Below are 20,708 nucleotides of genomic sequence, written 5' to 3' on the forward strand. Positions count from 1 at the left end.
CAGCTTTTTGCAAATTATGATCTGACATTCACACCTACTTCCAGTCGAACAGCTCTGCTCCCGCTTTTGATTATGTTTGGTTAGATATTCGAACCTTTTCTTAACTGCTTTTTACAAACTTTGGTCGGACGTTCACAATATCTTGCTTGCAGCCGAACACCTCCGCTTCCGCTTTTGATGGTGTATATTCGGGCATACGAACCTTTTCTTACCCGCTTTTTACAAAGCAAGGTCGGACTTTCACACCTTCTCTTAGCTGAACAACTCCACTCCCTCTTTTGATTGTGTACAGTCGGGTAATTTAACCTTTTCTTACCCGCTTTTTACCATCTATGGTCGGACATTCACACCGTCTTACAGCGGAACACCTCCGCTCCCTCTTTTGATGATGTATGGTTAGGCATTCGCACCTTTTCTTACCCATTTTTCAGTAATTATGGGTAGACATTCACACCTTCTTGCAGCTGAACACCTCCTCTCCCGCTTATGATCATGTGCAGTTTGATATTCGAAGATTTTCTTTCATGTTTTCTAGCAATTATTGATGGACATTCCGACCGTCTTGCAGCTGAACACCTCCACTCCCACTTTTGATGGTGTATAGTCGGGCTTTCGAGCCTTTTCTTCCCCGGTTTTTACAAATTATGGTTGGACATTCAGACCTTCTTGCAGCCGAAAACCTCCACTCCCTCTTTTGATCATACATTGTCGGGCATTCGCACCTTTTCTTACCCGCTTTTTACAAACCATGGTCGGACTTTCACACCTTTTAGTAGCCGAACAACTCCGCTCCCGCTATTGATTGTGTACAGTCGGGTATTTTAACCTTTTCTTACCCGCTTTTTACCAACTATGGTTGGACATTCACACCTTCTTACAGCAGAACACCTCCGCTCCCTGTTTTGATTATGTATGGTTTGACATTCGCACCTTCTCTCACCCGCCTTTTACTATGGTCGGCCATTCACAGCTTCCTCTCCACCATACTTGTATGGTGGGATATTCACACCCACTTCCATCCGAAGACCTCCGCCCCCACTTTTGTTGATATTTAGTCGGTCATTCGCACCTTACCCGCTTTTGGCAAACTATGGCCTTCTTGCAGCCGAACACCTCTGATCTCGCTTTTGATGATGTAAGGTTGGGCATTCAGACCTTGCTTCACCTGCTTTTCACCAAATATAGTCGGACATTCACACCTTCTTGCAGCCAAACGCTTCCGCTTTTAGTGTTCTATGAGGCATTCACATATTTTTTTTCACCGTATTTTATAGATTATGGTTGGAAATTCTCACCCACTCTCATCCGAAGACCTCTCCTCCCGCTTTTGTTAATATATAGTCGGGCATTCGAACCTTTTCTTACCCGCTTTTTACAAATTATGGTCGAACATTCACTCCTACTTGCAGCTGAATACTTCCGCTCCACCTTTTAGGTATGTATGGTTGGCATTTGCACCTCTTTTTATACTGATTGCTGAAGATTAAGTTGTTCTTTCTCAAACTACAAATTTTTTTTAATTGTTGAAACTTGATTTGAAGTGGATAAATAAGGAGGACAAACAGTTTTAAGTCAGGCTGATAGAAGGAATTAATTTTATAGCAAAATCTGTATTTCGTCATATGTCGAGAGATGCTTATTGCTGAAGAAGTTCTTTCTCATTCTACAAAGTACAACGTTGTTTATCGTTGAAACTTGATTAGACATGAATAAATATGAAGGACAAAGCAGTCTTAACTTGGTTTGAGTTAATGAATTCGTTTTATAGGAGAATCCGAATTCGTGCATAACTCATAAAATAGAGCTTATTTTTGGATTCCTGAAGAATGAGTCTGGTTCTTTCTCATAATACAAAGTTTGTTGTTTATTGTTGAAACTTCATCAGAAGTGAAGAAATAAATGAATGCCTATCAACAAATGTGGGATCTAAACTCTAGTGCTTCCTCTAAAATAATTTCCTTTCTCAATTTAGAAATGTGTGTGTGTAAGTCACAACACCCGTGACACCAAAACGGCTTTCTTTTCTCTACACTCTGCACTATGAGCACACACACCAAATCAGAAAGGCTTTTTTCTCTCTTTTCTACATTATGGACTGTGGGGACACAAAACCGCTCTCTCTCTTTTTTTTTTTTATCGTGTGCCAGGGCGTTGTCTCACGTATTAGATTATGCTTAAGATACGAATGGGTTTATCAGTCACATCAGAATCCATACATACTGATCCTCCCGTAATAAAATGGTCGGATCTTATCAAACACACTTTGTTTCTTGTGACAATCAAGTCAGCGAAACAGCGTATACACGTCAAGACACTGAATCAAGTTTGCCACAAGAACTCATAAGTTTGGCAGTATTGCTCTGCCGTCAGCAATCATACACCCATTTTATTTTCGTGAGACATGTGCAAGCACCTGTTCATCTACTGTTCTATCACTATGAATTAGTGATCTATTATCAATAAGGATACTTCTACAACTACTATCAAAGTATGTCCAGACTTCTTATGTTGTCAGTTGCTATATATGAATAAGTGGGTAGCTACTGACAAGCATTAAGCATGTCACACAACCCTAACATATAACATTTCAGGACACACCACACAGTTAACAACCACAGTGAAGCGTGTCAAAGCCCAAACATGTAACATTCAACAGGACACTTACACAACACATTCAAATCAAACAGTCAGACAACATACAAGAACATATACCCCAGCCGGCATTGCTCCCTGCCTATTTTCGTACAGCACACTATGTGTGCGCACACCTTTATTCACAAACTCTTCAACTTATACTCTTTTACCGAAGCTGCTACAGCTCGATTGGCCGAATACCCTTTGATCCTATTTCGGTGAATTTGACATCTGCCTTACATATAACAGATTAGCGGTTTAGCAGTTTTAATTTAGTTTGAGTGAAGGAATTCATTTTATAGCAAAATCCGAAATCGTGAAGAACTCATGAAAGTAAGCTTATTCTCGGATTCCTGAAACTTTAGATTTGCTCTTTCTTTTACTGCAAAGTACAACGTTGTTTTTTTTGTTTAAATCTTTCTAGACATGGTAAATATTAAGGACAAAGCAGTTTTCACATAGTTTGAGTGAAGGAATTCATTTTATAGATAAAATCCCAAGAGTCTGCTGAGAAAAGAGAGTGAATGCGAAGTAGACTTTAACACGGCTATGGGAGCGAGCCGAGTGTGGGCTAACCGGGAGAATTGCTTGAAAGAAACGCGACACCGAATGAGCGATCAGAACAAAGCCTCAATACGGGATTCTCGTGGTGTTTTTGTTGCTGCCTTGTCTTTTGCACAGAGTAAAAGACAAGGCAGCCATCGAATAGGGCCCGATTGTTCCTGGTTGGTCAGCCGAGGAGCAGGGGGGGGGGGGGGGAGCAAGCGTCTCAACCAAGCAAAGCTCACCATGGGGAAGGTGGCTATGCCAACTAGCCTGATGCCCTGCTCCCGCAGTGACGGATAATCGTACTCTGGTTTCTCTTCATAACGTACAAGTCTTTCGCCTTTTACTAAAGATTTCTGTGGAGAGCAGCACTAATGAGTTGTTTCTATTTTTGGCAGGCTTTACCTTTGCGGGTGAAGCCCTTTCTGTCTGTGCAAAAGAAATCTTCTTACTGTGCAGAGTGACTTCTCTGAGTAGAGTCGCCTTACTTGTTGCGACTGTGCCGATGTTCGAAGCTGGAGTGCAAAGTTGTTGCTTGAATGGTGCTTGCTGGAGCGTGCGGGAGTGCAAAGTTATACCATTTAAAAGGGCTGAAGAGTGCTCAGTGCAGCGGGTGGGCGACACTCTGGCCACCTTGAAAACCGAGGTTACATCCACTACCAGGGGCAGCCCAAGTTCTGCCGCAAGTGTGGTGAGCATGGGCACCTGGTTGAGGCTTGTACCAAGGTGTTATGTGGGAAGAGCAGAGAAATTGGGCAAACTTTTGGAGAGTGTCCAAATGGCAGGAAATGTAATCTCTGTGGAGAATTAAATCACCTCTTCAGAGATTGCCCTAAATCTTTTGCCAACAAATTAAAGACGGTAAAGCCACAGTCAAGCCAACAAAGAGAAGGACCAAAGGTGGCAGTTGGTGAACAAAGTGAAGAGGTTGACCCAATAAATTCAAACTTCCCGCCAAAAGCTTGGATTGGAAGTGAGGAGCAAAAAGGGGAGGGGTCTGTAGAGGCCTCACCACTCAGTGTTGAAGTCTGTGAGAATTCACAGGCAGAGGGTGGAGCTACGCTAAATGAGGAGGAAGAGCAGACAGGTGAGTCTAGTGAAGATACTCACCTCCCCGAAGGTCAACAGCCGAAGAGGACGGCATCTGAGCCTCTGATTCCCCAGTGGTATCAGAGAAGAGGGGAAGGGTTAGGTCCCTTTCAGACAGTTCTTCAGTGGAAGAACCTAGAGTCTTCCCCTCCGACTCACCAAATGAGGTCTCCTTTTTAACTTCAGCTCTGCAATCAACCCCCAGGGACTCAAAGTTAAATGCAACATTGCGTCAGAGGCCAACACCGAGAGTCCGAAAAGGAAATATAGATCACCCTACTCACTTTTCACCTAAAGAAATGAAGGAAGAGCTAGTTTCCCAAGAAATAACCTGTGTGTAATTTGTTTTGATAACTTAGAAAAACGAAAATGACATACCTACTTTCCTTTATGCTTTTAATGGTTCTCACCTTCTCAACACTAAATGTGAGAAGTGTGAAATCAAAGACAAGAGCCCAGAGTATTTTATCCTTCTTAGACTCCATAAAATCAGATGTGTTTTTAATACAAGAATGTGGACTACCTTTTTTAAAAAACCATAGACAATGGGAGGAAATGTGGCCCCATTTATCGATATGGAGTGGCTCAAATCAAAATAAAAATGATGGTGTGGCCATTCTAATTAAAAATCCGCATGTTCTGGTGAAAGGTAGCACAGTGGTGAGAGACGGACGGGCACTTTTAGCACACTTGAATTTTATGGGGCAAGACTTTAACCTCTTAAATATTTATGGTTTCAATGGAAAAAATGAAAGGTATGACCTTTTAGAAGATATACAGCTTTACATGCTAGGGCAAGTACCTTTAGTTGTAGGAGGGGGTTTTAACTGTATCTTGAGCAGGAAAGATAGAAAAAGAGCAGGGGTAGATTTTAAAGTGGATAAGACTTCGATTTTACTTCAGGGCATATGCAGGGATTTTAAGCTTACTGACTGTTTTAAAACCATGCATCCCAGAGAGGAGGGCTTCACCTGGTTTAGTCATGATGGCACCAGAGCCTCTCGCATTGATTATTTCTTTACTAGAGATTGCCCACCCACTGATGTTAGATTAACCCCTGTTTTCTTTTCAGACCACCTTATGCTCTCCTGCACCCTTTCACCCCCTTCTGGTGTGACGGTAGGAAGTGGTCTGTGGAAACTCAACTGTTCCCTGTTGGAGGATGAAATCATAGTCAGTCAGTACAGGGAATGTTATAAAGAGTGGCAGACCCTTCAAGACCTCTACGAAACACATGCACAATGGTGGGAAATGGTGAAGGAAACGACCCAGACTTTTTTTAAACAGCAAGGTAAACGTAAAAAAAGGAAAGAGAATAGATGTATGATGGGACTACATAAACGCTTACAGCGCTACTTTAAACTAAATCAGTGTGGCATAGACTTTAAAGAAGAAATCAAAGATGTCAAAAAGGAAATGTCAGTTTCAGCAGAAATAAAGAGTAAAGGAATTTTTGTAAGAAGCAGGGAGCAGGAAATTGAGGAAGGTGAAAAATAAAGAAAGTTATAAATAAAAAGGAGTGTATTCAAAATCTAAAAAGAGAAGATGGGTTTTTAACAAAATCCACACAAGAGATGATTGAAACTGTACATACCTTTTATAGTAACATGTACAAAGAGAAACCAGTGCACTTGGAAACATCGGCAGAAATCTTAAAATTCGTTGACAAAACCGTAAAAGAGAATGCACACTTGACACAGAATTTTACTGCTTTAGAGTTAAAAAAATGCCTAACAGGTTTTAAGAGAAGTCGAGCTCCGGGTTTAGACGGGCTTCCTGCAGAATTCTATCTGACCTATTGGGACCTTTTATCATCAGACATTTTAGATGTTTTTAAAGATTTTGAAAAACTCGACCGACTGCCTGACAGTTTTAGAGTGGGAATAGTGACTCTACTTTATAAAAAAAATGATAAGACTGACCTAAAGAATTGGAGGCCCATCACACTTTTAAACTTTGACTGTAAACTTTTTAGCAAGGTTTTAGCGACACGGATGTCCTCTGTTTTAGAGGAGGTAATTCACCCAGACCAAACTTGTGCCATCTCAGGGAGACAACTCACCGACAGCCTCGTACTGATTCGAGACATCATTGATTACGCTAGAGACAGAAACACCCGGCTTGTCATCTTAAATTTAGACTTTGAAAAAGCATTTGATCGGGTCTCGCATCAATATCTCTTTCAGGTGTTGCAGCCATCGAAAAGGGCCCGATTGTTCCTACTTGGTGAGCTTTGCTTGGTTGAGACGCTTGCCGGTTAGCCCGCACTCGGCTCGCTCCCAGAGCCGTGTTAAAGTCCACTTCGCATTCACTCTCTTTTCTCAGCAGATTAAAAGAAAGTTTCATCTTGGGCTCCCTGAAACTTCCATCCTGCACCGCTGTTTGCTTTTTCACAAGAGCAGAGGAGAGCGCACCGTTCCCAGCGGCACTGCAGTACCGGGTCGAGGCTTGGAGTGAACGGAGCAAGCTTCTTTTTCAACTCCTATTCTTAAAAATCCATTTAATATGTTGTCCTCGTATAGAGGACATATTAAACTGATAAGAACAGATACTACACTTGATCTTAGCCAAAAGGCCGAGAAGCGATAACTGTCCACTGTTTCAGGTCCGAGGGCCCTTGCTGGCACAATGCGCACTTGTAGCAATGTTCTTTTTATGGCCATAGGTGGCCAGAGTGTCACGTTGCACCTCCGCCCACCCGCTGCACTGAGCACTCTTCAGCCCTTTTAAATGGTATAACTTTGCACTCCCGCATGCTCCAGCAAGCACCATTCAAGCAACAACTTTGCACTCCAGCTTCGAACATCGGCACAGTCGCAACAAGTAAGGCGACTCTACTCAGAGAAGTCACTCTGCAAAGTAGCAAGATTTCTTTTGCACAGACAGAAAGGGCTTCACCCGCAAAGGTAAAGCCTGCCAATAATAGAAACAACTCATTAGTGCTGCTCTCCACGGAAGTCTTTAGTAAAAGGCGAAAGACTTGTATGTTATGAAGAGAAACCAGAGTACAATTATCCGTCACTGCGGGAGCAGGGCATCAGGCTAGTTGGTATAGTCACCTTCCCCATGGTGAGCTTTGCTTGGTTGAGACGCTTGCCCCCCCCCCCCTTGCTCCTCGGCTGACCAAGTAGGAACAATCGGGCCCTATTCGATGGCTGCCTTGTCTTTTACTCTATGCAAAAGACAAGGCAGCAACAAAAACACCACGAGAATCCCGTATTGAGGCTTTGTTCTGACCGCTCATTCGGTGTCGCGTTTCTTTCAAGCAATTCTCCCGGTTAGCCCACACTCGGCTCGCTCCCATAGCCGTGTTAAAGTCTACTTCGCATTCACTCTCTTTTCTCAGCAGACTCTTGGGATTTTATCTATAAAATGAATTCCTTCACTCAAACTATGTGAAAACTGCTTTGTCCTTAATATTTACCATGTCTAGAAAGATTTAAACAAAAAAAACAACGTTGTACTTTGCAGTAAAAGAAAGAGCAAATCTAAAGTTTCAGGAATCCGAGAATAAGCTTACTTTCATGAGTTCTTCACGATTTCGGATTTTGCTATAAAATGAATTCCTTCACTCAAACTAAATTAAAACTGCTAAACCGCTAATCTGTTATATGTAAGGCAGATGTCAAATTCACTGAAATAGGATCAAAGGGTATTCGGCCAATCGAGCTGTAGCAGCTTCGGTAAAAGAGTATAAGTTGAAGAGTTTGTGAATAAAGGTGTGCGCACACATAGTGTGCTGTACGAAAATAGGCAGGGAGCAATGCCGGCTGGGGTATATGTTCTTGTATGTTGTCTGCCTGTTTGATTTGAATGTGTTGTGTAAGTGTCCTGTTGAATGTTACATGTTTGGGCTTTGACACGCTTCACTGTGGTTGTTAACTGTGTGGTGTGTCCTGAAATGTTATATGTTTGGGCTGTGTGACATGCTTAATGCTTGTCAGTAGCTACCCACTTATTCATATATAGCAACTGACAACATAAGAAGTCCTTGTAGAAGTATCCTTATTGATAATAGATCACTAATTCATAGTGATAGAACAGTAGATGAACAGGTGCTTGCACATGTCTCACGAAAATAAAATGGGTGTATGATTGCTGACGGCAGAGCAATACTGCCAAACTTATGAGTTCTTGTGGCAAACTTGATTCAGTGTCTTGACGTGTATACGCTGTTTCGCTGACTTGATTGTCACAAGAAACAAAGTGTGTTTGATAAGATCCGACCATTTTATTACAGGAGGATCAGTATGTATGGATTCTGATGTGACTGATAAACCCATTCGTATCTTAAGCATAATCTAATACGTGAGACAACGCCCTGGCACACGATAAAAAAAAAAAAAGAGAGAGAGCGGTTTTGTGTCCCCACAGTCCATAACGTAGAAAAGAGAGAAAAAAGCCTTTCTGATTTGGTGTGTGTGCTCATAGTGCAGAGTGTAGAGAAAAGAAAGCCGTTTTGGTGTCACTGGTGTTGTGACTTACACACACACATTTCTAAATTGAGAAAGGAAATTATTTTAGAGGAAGCACTAGAGTTTAGATCCCACATTTGTTGATAGGCATTCATTTATTTCTTCACTTCTGATGAAGTTTCAACAATAAACAACAAACTTTGTATTATGAGAAAGAACCAGACTCATTCTTCAGGAATCCGAAAATAAGCTCTATTTTATGAGTTATGCACGAATTCGGATTCTCCTATAAAACGAATTCATTAACTCAAACCAAGTTAAGACTGCTTTGTGAGAAAGATGAGAAAGAACTTCTTCAGCAATAAGCATCTCTCGACATATGACGAAATACAGATTTTGCTATAAAATGAATTCCTTCTATCAGCCTGACTTAAAACTGTTTGTCCTCCTTATTTATCCACTTCAAATCAAGTTTCAACAATTAAAAAAAAATTGTAGTTTGAGAAAGAACAACTTAATCTTCAGCAATCAGTATAAAAAGAGGTGCAAATGCCAACCATACATACCTAAAAGGTGGAGCGGAAGTATTCAGCTGCAAGTAGGAGTGAATGTTCGACCATAATTTGTAAAAAGCGGGTAAGAAAAGGTTCGAATGCCCGACTATATATTAACAAAAGCGGGAGGAGAGGTCTTCGGATGAGAGTGGGTGAGAATTTCCAACCATAATCTATAAAATACGGTGAAAAAAAATATGTGAATGCCTCATAGAACACTAAAAGCGGAAGTGTTCGGCTGCAAGAAGGTGTGAATGTCCGACTATATTTGGTGAAAAGCAGGTGAAGCAAGGTCTGAATGCCCAACCTTACATCATCAAAAGCGAGATCAGAGGTGTTTGGCTGCAAGAAGGCCATAGTTTGCCAAAAGCGGGTAAGGTGCGAATGACCGACTAAATATCAACAAAAGTGGGGGCGGAGGTCTTCGGATGCAAGTGGGTGTGAATATCCCACCATACAAGTATGGTGGAGAGGAAGCTGTGAATGGCCGACCATAGTAAAAGGCGGGTGAGAGAAGGTGCGAATGTCAAACCATACATAATCAAAACAGGGAGCGGAGGTGTTCTGCTGTAAGAAGGTGTGAAAGTCCGACCATGGTTTGTAAAAAGCGGGTAAGAAAAAGTGCGAATGCCCGACAATGTATGATCAAAAGAGGGAGTGGAGGTTTTCGGCTGCAAGAAGGTCTGAATGTCCAACCATAATTTGTAAAAACCGGGGAAGAAAAGGCTCGAAAGCCCGACTATACACCATCAAAAGTGGGAGCGGAGGTGTTCAGCTGCAAGACGGTCTGAATGTCCATCAATAATTGCTAGAAAACATGAAAGAAAATTTTCGAATATCAAACTGCACATGATCTTAAGCAGGAGAGGAGGTGTTCAGCTGCAAGAAGGTGTGAATGTCTACCCATAATTACTGAAAAATGGGTAAGAAAAGGTGCGAATGCCTAACCATACATCATCAAAAGAGGGAGCGGAGGTGTTCCGCTGTAAGACGGTGTGAATGTCCGACCATAGATGGTAAAAAGCGGGTAAGAAAAGGTTAAATTACCAGACTGTACACAATCAAAAGAGGGAGCGGAGTTGTTCAGCAAAGAGAAGGTGTGAAAGTCCGACCTTGGTTTGTAAAAAGCGGGTAAGAAAAGGTTCGTATGCCCGAATATACACCATCAAAAGCGGAAGCGGAGGTGTTCGGCTGCAAGATATTGTGAACGTCCGACCAAAGTTTGTAAAAAGCAGTTAAGAAAAGGTTCGAATATCTAACCAAACATAAGAATGAGTCTTTTCCGCTTTAGAATGCCCGACTATAGACCATCAAATGCGGGAGCGGAAGTGTTCGGCTCTGAGTAGGTGTGAATGTCCGACCATAATTGCTGAAGAATGTGTTAGAAAAGGTAAGAATGCTGGACCATACATCATCAAAAGCGGTAGAGGTGGTGTTCGGCTGCAAAAAGGTGTGATTGTTCGACTAAAGTTTGTAAAAAGTGGGTAAGACAAGGTGCGAATGCCTGACAATGTATGATCAAAAGCGGGAGCGGAGGTGTTCAGCTGCAAGAAGGTCTACATGTCCATCAATAATTGCTAGAAAACATGAAAGAAACTTTTCGAAAATCAAACCGCACATGATCATAAGTGGGATAGGAGGTGTTCAGCTGCAAGGTGTGAATGTCCACCCATAATTCCTGAAAAATGGGCAAAAAAAAGGTGTGAATGCCCAACCATACATCATCAAAAGCAGGAGTGGAAGTGTTCGGCTACAAGAAGGTGTGAACGTCCAACCAAAATATGTAAAAAGAAGTTAAGAAAAGGTTCGAATATCCAACCAAACATAATCAAAAGCGGGAGCAGAGCTGTTCGACTGCAAGTAGGTGTGAATGTCAGATCATAATTTGCAAAAAGCTGATGAGAAAGGGTGAGAATGCCCGACTATACATCATCAAATGCGGGAGCGGAGTTGTTCGGCTGTGAGTAGGTGTGAATCTCCGACCATAATTGCTGAAAAATGTGTTAGAAAAGGTAAAAATGCCGGTCCATACATCATCAAAAGCGAGAGAGGTTGTGTTCGGCTGCAAGTAGGTGTGAATGTCCAGCCATAATTACTCACAAACGGGTAAGAAAAGGTAGTATTGCCAGACCATATATGATCAAAACAGGGAGCGGAGGAGGTTCAGCTGCAAGAAGGTTTGAATGTCAAACTAAAGTTCAAATATATTAACAAAAGCGGGAGGAGAGGTCTTCGGATGAAAGTGGTTGAAAATTTCCAACCATAATGTATAAAATGCGGTGAAAAAAAAGGTGTGATAGAACACTAAAAGGTGGAGCGGAAGTGTTCGGCTGCAAGAAGGTGTGAATGTCCGACTATATTTGGTGAAAAGCAGGTGAAGCAAGGTCTGAATGCCCAACCTTACATCATCAAAATTAAGATCAGAGTTGTTTGGCTGCAAGAAGGTCATAGTTTGCAAAATGCGGGTAAGGTGCGAATGTCCGACTAAATATCAACAAAATTTGGGGCGGAGGTTTTCGGATGCAAGTGGGTGTGAATATCCCACCATACAAGTATGGTGGAGAGGAAGCTGTGAATAGCCGACCATAGTTTGGAAAAAGCGGGTAAGAAAAGGTTTGAATGCCCGAACATACACCATCAATAGAGGGAGCGGAGGTGTTCCGCTGTACAAAGGTGTGAATGTCCGACCATACTTGGTAAAAAGCGGGTAAGAAAAGGTTAAAATTCCCGACTGTACACCATCAAAAGCGGAAGCGGAGGTGTTCGGCTGCAAGATATTGTGAACGTCCGACCAAAGTTTGTAAAAAGCAGTTAAGAAAAGGTTCGAATATCTAACCAAACATAATCAAAAGCGGGAGCAGAGCTGTTCGACTGGAAGTAGGTGTGAATGTCAGATCATAATTTGCAAAAAGCTGATGAGAAAGGGTGAGAATGCCCGACTATACACCATCAAATGCTGTAGCGGAGTTGTTCGGCTGTGAGTAGGTGTGAATCTCCAACCATAATTGCTGAAAAATGTGTTAGAAAAGGTAAAAATGCCGGTCCATACATCATCAAAATCGGGAGAGGTGGTGTTCAGCTGCAAGAAGGTCTACATGTCCATCAATAATTGCTAGAAAACATGAAAGAAAATTTTCGAAAATCAAACCACACATGATCATAAGTGGGAGAGGAGGTGTTCAGCTGCAAGAAGGTGTGAATGTCCACCCATAATACCTGAAAAATGGGTAAAAAAAAAGGTGCGAATTCCCAACCATACATCATCAAAAGCAGGAGTGCATGTGTTCGGCTACAAGAAGGTGTGAACGTCCAACCAAAGTTTGTAAAAAGCAGTTAAGAAAAGGTTCGAATATCCAACCATACATAATCAAAAGCGGGAGCAGAGCTGTTCGACTGCAAGTAGTTGTGAATGTCAGATCATAATTTGCAAAAAGCTGATGAGAGAGGGTGAGAATTGCCCGACTATACACCATCAAATGCGGGAGCGGAGTTGTTCGGCTGTGAGTAGGTGTGAATCTCCGACCATAATTGCTGAAAAATGTGTTAGAAAAGGTAAGAATGCCGGTCCATACATCATCAAAAGCGAGAGAGGTTGTGTTCGGCTGCAAGTAGGTGTGAATGTCCAGCCATAATTACTCACAAACGGGTAAGAAAAGGTAGTATTGCCAGACCATATATGATCAAAACAGGGAGCGGAGGTGGTTCAGCTGCAAGAAGGTTTGAATGTCAAACTAAAGTTCAAATATATTAACAAAAGCGGGAGGAGAGGTCTTCGGATGAAAGTGGTTGAAAATTTCCAACCATAATGTATAAAATGCGGTGAAAAAAAAGGTGTGATAGAACACTAAAAGGTGGAGCGGAAGTGTTCGGCTGCAAGAAGGTGTGAATGTCCGACTATATTTGGTGAAAAGCAGGTGAAGCAAGGTCTGAATGCCCAACCTTACATCATCAAAATTAAGATCAGAGTTGTTTGGCTGCAAGAAGGTCATAGTTTGCAAAATGCGGGTAAGGTGCGAATGTCCGACTAAATATCAACAAAATTTGGGGCGGAGGTTTTCGGATGCAAGTGGGTGTGAATATCCCACCATACAAGTATGGTGGAGAGGAAGCTGTGAATAGCCGACCATAGTTTGGAAAAAGCGGGTAAGAAAAGGTTTGAATGCCCGAACATACACCATCAATAGAGGGAGCGGAGGTGTTCCGCTGTACAAAGGTGTGAATGTCCGACCATACTTGGTAAAAAGCGGGTAAGAAAAGGTTAAAATTCCCGACTGTACACCATCAAAAGCGGAAGCGGAGGTGTTCGGCTGCAAGATATTGTGAACGTCCGACCAAAGTTTGTAAAAAGCAGTTAAGAAAAGGTTCGAATATCTAACCAAACATAATCAAAAGCGGGAGCAGAGCTGTTCGACTGGAAGTAGGTGTGAATGTCAGATCATAATTTGCAAAAAGCTGATGAGAAAGGGTGAGAATGCCCGACTATACACCATCAAATGCGGTAGCGGAGTTGTTCGGCTGTGAGTAGGTGTGAATCTCCAACCATAATTGCTGAAAAATGTGTTAGAAAAGGTAAAAATGCCGGTCCATACATCATCAAAATCGGGAGAGGTGGTGTTCAGCTGCAAGAAGGTCTACATGTCCATCAATAATTGCTAGAAAACATGAAAGAAAATTTTCGAAAATCAAACCACACATGATCATAAGTGGGAGAGGAGGTGTTCAGCTGCAAGAAGGTGTGAATGTCCACCCATAATACCTGAAAAATGGGTAAAAAAAAAGGTGCGAATTCCCAACCATACATCATCAAAAGCAGGAGTGCATGTGTTCGGCTACAAGAAGGTGTGAACGTCCAACCAAAGTTTGTAAAAAGCAGTTAAGAAAAGGTTCGAATATCCAACCATACATAATCAAAAGCGGGAGCAGAGCTGTTCGACTGCAAGTAGTTGTGAATGTCAGATCATAATTTGCAAAAAGCTGATGAGAAAGGGTGAGAATTGCCCGACTATACACCATCAAATGCGGTAGCGGAGTTGTTCGGCTGTGAGTAGGTGTGAATCTCCGACCATAATTGCTGAAAAATGTGTTAGAAAAGGTAAGAATGCCGGTCCATACATCATCAAAAGCGAGAGAGGTTGTGTTCGGCTGCAAGTAGGTGTGAATGTCCAGCCATAATTACTCACAAACGGGTAAGAAAAGGTAGTATTGCCAGACCATATATGATCAAAACAGGGAGCGGAGGTGGTTCAGCTGCAAGAAGGTTTGAATGTCAAACTAAAGTTCAAATATATTAACAAAAGCGGGAGGAGAGGTCTTCGGATGAAAGTGGTTGAAAATTTCCAACCATAATGTATAAAATGCGGTGAAAAAAAAGGTGTGATAGAACACTAAAAGGTGGAGCGGAAGTGTTCGGCTGCAAGAAGGTGTGAATGTCCGACTATATTTGGTGAAAAGCAAGTGAAGCAAGGTCTGAATGCCCAACCTTACATCATCAAAAGCAAGATCAGAGTTGTTTGGCTGCAAGAAGGCCATAGTTTGCCAAAAGCGGGTAAGGTGCGAATGTCCGACTAAATATCAACAAAATTTGGGGCGGAGGTTTTCGGATGCAAGTGGGTGTGAATATCCCACCATACAAGTATGGTGGAGAGGAAGCTGTGAATAGCCGACCATAGTTTGGAAAAAGCGGGTAAGAAAAGGTTTGAATGCCCGAACATACACCATCAAAAGAGGGAGCGGAGGTGTTCCGCTGTACGAAGGTGTGAATGTCCGACCATACTTGGTAAAAAGCGGGTAAGAAAAGGTTAAAATACCCGACTGTACACAATCAATAGCGGGAGCGGATGTGTTCGGCTACAAGAAGGTGTGACAGTCCGACCATGGTTTGTAAAAAGCGGGTAAGAAAAGGTGCGAATGTCCGACAATGTATGATCAAAAGAGAGAGCGGAGGTTTTCGGATACACGAAGGTTTGAATATCCTACCATAGTTTGTAAATAGCGGGTAAGAAAAGGTTCGAATGCCCGACTATACACCATAAAAAGCGGGAGCGGAGGTGTTCCGCTGTAAGACGGTGTGAATGTCCAACCATAGTTGGTAAAAAGCGGGTAAGAAAAGTTAAAATACCCGACTGTACACAATCAATAGCGGGAGCGGAGTTGTTCGGCTACAAGAAGGTGTGAAAGTCCGACCATGGTTTGTAAAAAGCGGGTAAGAAAAGGTTTGAATGCCCGAACATACACCATCAAAAGAGGGAGCGGAGGTGTTCCGCTGTACGAAGGTGTGAATGTCTGACCATACTTGGTAAAAAGCGGGTAAGAAAAGGTTAAAATACCCGACTGTACACAATCAAAAGAGGGAGCGGATGTGTTCGGCTACAAGAAGGTGTGACAGTCCGACCATGGTTTGTAAAAAGCGGGTAAGAAAAGGTGCGAATGTCCGACAATGTATGATCAAAAGAGAGAGCGGAGTTTTCGGATACACGAAGGTTTGAATGTCGTACCATAGTTTGTAAATAGCGGGTAAGAAAAGGTTCGAATGCCCGACTATACACCATAAAAAGCGGGAGTGGAGGTGTTCCGCTGTAAGACGGTGTGAATGTCCGACCATAGTTGGTAAAAAGCGGGTAAGAAAAGGTTAAATTACCCGACTGTACACAATCAATAGCGGGAGCGGAGTTGTTCGGCTACAAGAAGGTGTGAAAGTCCGACCATGGTTTGTAAAAAGCAGTTAAGAAAAGGTTCGAATATCCAAACCAAACATAATCAAAAGCGGTAGCAGAGCAGTTCGACTGCAAGTAGGTGTGAATGTCCAGCCATAATTACTCACAAACGGGGGAAGTAAAGGTAGTATTGCCAGACCATACTTGATCAAAACAGGGAGCGGAGGTTCAGCTGCAAGGTGTGAATGTCTGACTATAGTTTGTAAAAAGCGGGTAAGACAAGGTGCGAATGCCCAACAATGTATGATCAAAAGAGAGAGCGGAGGTGTTCGGCTGCAAGGTCTGAATGTCCAACCATAATTTGTAAAAACCGGGTAAGAAAAGGCTCGAAAGCCCGACTATCCATCATCAAAAGCGGGAGCGGAGGTGTTCAGCTGCAAGAAGGTGTGAATGTTCGACTAAAGTTTGTAAAAAGCTGGTAAGACAAGGAGCGATGTCCCGACATTGTATGATCAAAAGCGGGAGCGGAGGTGTCCAGCTGTGAGTAGGTGTGATTGTCCGACCATAATTGCTGAAAAATGTGTTAGAAAAGGTAAGAATACTGGACCATACATCATCAAAAGCGGGAGAGGTGGTGTTCGGCTGCAAGAAGGTGTGAAAGTCCGACAATGGTTTGTAAAAAGCGGGTAATAAAAGGTTCGAATGCCCGAATATACATCATCAAAAGCGGAAGCGGAGGTGTTCGGATGCAAGAAGGTGTGAACGTCCAACCAAAGTTTGTAAAAAGCAGTGAAAAGCGAGAAAAAGCATTTCGTGAGTTCCGCATGATTTGGGATTTTGCTTATAAAATGCATTACTTCACTCAAACTATGTTAAAACTGATTTGTCCTTCATATTTACCATGTCTAGACATATTTAAACAAAAAAACAACGTTGTACTTTGCAGTAAAAGAAAGAGCAAATCTTAAGTTTCAGGAATCCGAGTATAAGCCTGCTTTCATGAGTTCTGCACGATTTCGGATTTTGCTATAAAATGAATTGCTTTGCTCAAACCAAGTTAAAACTGCTTTGTCCTTCCATATTCATCAATGTCTAGATCGACTTCAACAAAGAAAAACATTGGACTTTGCAGTAGAAGAAGTTGAAATCCATCTACACATTGATAAATATGAAGGACAAAGCAGTTCCCACTTGCCCATAAGAAAATAAGCTTATTCTCGGATTCCTGATCCTTCAGTGTTGCTCTTTCTTCTACTGCAAAATACAATGTTGTTCTTTGTTGAAGTCGATCTAGACATTGATAAATATGAAGGAAAAAGCTGTTTTAACTTGGTTTGAGTGAATGAATTCATTTTATACATAAAATCCGAAATCGTGCAGAACTCATGAAAATAAGCTTATTCTCGGATTCCTAAAACTTTTGATTGGCTCTTTCTTTTACTGCAAAGTACAACGTTGTTTTTTGTTTAAATCTATCGAGACATTGATAAATATGAAGGTAAAAGCCGTTTTAACATAGTTTGAGTGAAGGAATTGATTTTATAGATAAAATCCCAAATCATGCAGAACTCCTCAAAAGGGGCGTATGGCTTAATCACAAGTGTGGTTCTTTCTCATTCAGGGTAGTATGAGGAAGTTTATGCTTGAAATATATGTAGAAATGGGTACATATGAAGGACAAAGCAGTGTTAACTTAGTTTGACTGAAGGAATTCATTTTATACATAAAATCCCAAATCGTGCAGAACTCATGAAAATAAGCTTATTCTCGGATTCCTAAAACTTTTGATTTGCCCTTTCTTTTACTGCAAAGTACAACGTTGTTTTTTGTTGAAATCTATCTAGACATTGATAAATACCAGCCAAAACTCTGCTGCCGCTTTTGATAATTTATGGTTGGGCATTCTTACCTTTTCTTACCCGCTTTTTACAAATTATGATCTTACATTCACACCTACTTGCAGTCGAACACCTTCTCATCCACTTATGATCATGTGCGGTTGGGCTTTCGCACCTTTTCTTACCCATTTTTCAGTAATTATGGGTGGACATTCAGACCGTCTTGCAGCCGAAAACCTCCGCTCCTCTTTTGATCATACATTGTCGGGCATTCACACCTTGTCTTACCCGCTTTTTACAAACTTTAGTCGGACATTCAAACCTTCTTGCAGCTGAACCACCTCCGCTCCCTGTTTTGATCATATATGGTCTGGCAATAGTACCTTTTCTTACCCATTTGTGAGTAATTATGGCTGGACATTCACACCTTCTTGCAGCTGAACACCTCCTCTCCTGCTAATGATCATGTATGGTTTGATATTCGAAAATTTTCTTTCATGTTTTAAAGCAATTATTAATGGACATTCACACCTACTTGCAGCCGAACACCACCTCTCCCGCTTTTGATGATGTATGGACAGGCATTCTTACCTTTTCTAACACATTTTTCAGCAATTATGGTTGGAGAATCACACCTACTCACGGCCGAACAACTCCGCTACCGCATTTGATGGTGTATAGTCGGGCATTCTCACCCTTTCTCATCAGCTTTTTGCAAATTATTCTCTGACATTCACACCTACTTGCAGTCGAACACCTTCTCATCCGCTTTTGATTATGTTTGGTTAGATATTCGAACCTTTTCTTAACTGCTTTTTTACAAACTTTGGTCGGACGTTCACACCTTCTTGCAGCCGAACACCTACGCTTCCGGTTTTGATAGTGTATATTCGGGCATACGAACCTTTTCTTACCCGCTTTTTACAAACCATGGTCGGACTTTCACACCTTCTCTTAGCTGAACAACTCCGCTCCCTCTTTTGATTGTGTACAGTCGGGTATTTTAACCTTTTCTTACCCGCTTTTTACCAACTATGATCGGACATTCACACCGTCTTACAGCCGAACACCTCCGCTCCCTCTTTTGATGGTGTATGTTCGGGCATTCGAACCTTTTCTTACCCGCTTTTTACAAACCAGGATCGGACTTTCACACCTTTTAGTAGCCGAGAACCTCCGCTCCCGCTATTGATTGTGTACAGTCGGGTATTTTAACCTTTTCTTACCCGCTTTTTACCAACTATTGTCGGACATTCACACCGTCTTAGAGCGGAACACCTCCTCTCCCGCTTATGATCATGTACGGTTTGATGTTCGAAAATTTACTTTCTTGTTTTAAAGCAATTATTGATGGACATTCAAACCTTCTTTTTGATGGTGTATAGTCGGGCTTTCGAGCCTTTTCTTCCCGGTTTTTACAAACCATGGTCGGACTTTCACACCTTCTTGTAGCCGAACAACTCCGCTCCCGCTATTGATTGTGTACAGTCGGGTATTTTAACCTTTTCTTACCCGCTTTTTACCAACTATGGTCGGACATTCACACCGTCTTACAGCGGAACACCTCTGCTCCCGCTTTTGATGGTGTATAGTCGGGCATTCGAACCTTTTCTTACCCGCTTTTTACAAACTATGGTGGGACATTCAAACCTTCTTATATCCGAAAACCTCCGCTCTCTCTTTTGATCATACATTGTCGGACATTCGCACCTTTTCTTACCCGCTTTTTACAAACCATGGTCGGACTTTCACACCTTCTTGTAGCCGAACACATCCGCTCCCGCTATTGATTGTGTACAGTCGGGTATTTTAACCTTTTCTTACCCGCTTCTTACCAACTATGGTCGGACATTCACACCTTCGTACAGCGGAACACCTCCGCTCACTCTTTTGATGGTGTATGTTCGGGTATTCAAACCTTTTCTTACCCGCTTTTTCCAAACTATGGTCGGCTATTCACAGCTTCCTCTCCACCATACTTGTATGGTTGGATATTCACACCCACTTGCATCCGAAGACCTCTGCCCCAAATTTTGTTGATATTTAGTCGGACATTCGCACCTTACCCGCTTTTGGCAAACTATGGCCTTCTTGCAGCCAAACACCTCTGATCTCGCTTTTGATGATGTAAGGTTGGGCATTCAGACCTTGCTTCACCTGCTTTTCACCAAATATAGTCGGACATTCACACCTTCTTGCAGCCGAACACTTCCGCTCCACCTTTTAGTGTTCTATCACACCTTTTTTTCACCGCATTTTATACATTATGGTTGGAAATTTTCAACCACTCTCATCCGAAGACCTCTCCTCCCGCTTTTGTTAATATATTTGAACTTTAGTCGGACATTCAAACCTTCTTGCAGCTGAACCACCTCCGCTCCCTGTTTTGATCATATATGGTCTGGCAATACTACCTTTTCTTACCCGTTTGTGAGTAATTATGGCTGGACATTCACACCTACTTGCAGCCGAACACAACCTCTCTCGCTTTTGATGATGTATGGACCGGCATTCTTACCTTTTCTAACACATTTTTCAGCAATTATGGTCGGAGATTCACACCTACTCAAAGCCGAACAACTCCGCTCCCGCATTTGATGGTGTATAGTCGGGCATTCTCACCCTTTCTCATCAGCTTTTTCCAAATTATGATCTGACATTCACCCCTATTTGCAGTCGAACAGCTCTGCTCCCGCTTTTGATTATGTATGGTTGGATATTCGAACCTTTTCTTAACTGCTTTTTACAAACTTTGGTTGGACGTTCACACCTTCTTGTAGCCGAACACATGCACTCCTGCTTTTGATGATGTATGGTTGGGCATTCGCACCTTTTTTTACCCATTTTTCAGGTATTATGGGTGGACATTCACACCTTCTTGCAGCTGAACACCTCCTCTCCCACTTATGATCATGTGTGGTTTGATTTTCGAAAATTTTCTTTCATGTTTTCTAGCAATTATTGATGGACATTTAGACC

At 42.1% G+C, this 20,708-nt stretch overlaps 3 non-coding genes across 3 annotated transcripts; 1 reads left to right on the forward strand and 2 right to left on the reverse strand.

Moving 5' to 3' along the window:
* The first annotated feature begins 3,482 nt into the window (after positions 1 to 3,482).
* LOC140310681 (U5 spliceosomal RNA) lies at positions 3,483 to 3,596 on the forward strand. Its single transcript, XR_011916729.1, has one exon. It is a non-coding gene; the product is annotated as a U5 spliceosomal RNA (small nuclear RNA).
* A 3,076-nt stretch (positions 3,597 to 6,672) lies between these two features.
* LOC140310450 (U2 spliceosomal RNA) lies at positions 6,673 to 6,856 on the reverse strand. The gene has a single exon (XR_011916520.1). It is a non-coding gene; the product is annotated as a U2 spliceosomal RNA (small nuclear RNA).
* Positions 6,857 to 7,164: 308 nt separating this feature from the next.
* Positions 7,165 to 7,278, reverse strand: LOC140310588 (U5 spliceosomal RNA). The gene has a single exon (XR_011916643.1). It is a non-coding gene; the product is annotated as a U5 spliceosomal RNA (small nuclear RNA).
* Between the last annotated feature and the right edge of the window lie 13,430 nt (positions 7,279 to 20,708).

This window comes from Leuresthes tenuis, unplaced genomic scaffold (assembly GCF_036924035.1).
Source record: "Leuresthes tenuis unplaced genomic scaffold, fLeuTen1.0.hap1 SCAF_6, whole genome shotgun sequence".
Lineage (NCBI taxonomy): Eukaryota > Metazoa > Chordata > Actinopteri > Atheriniformes > Atherinopsidae > Leuresthes > Leuresthes tenuis.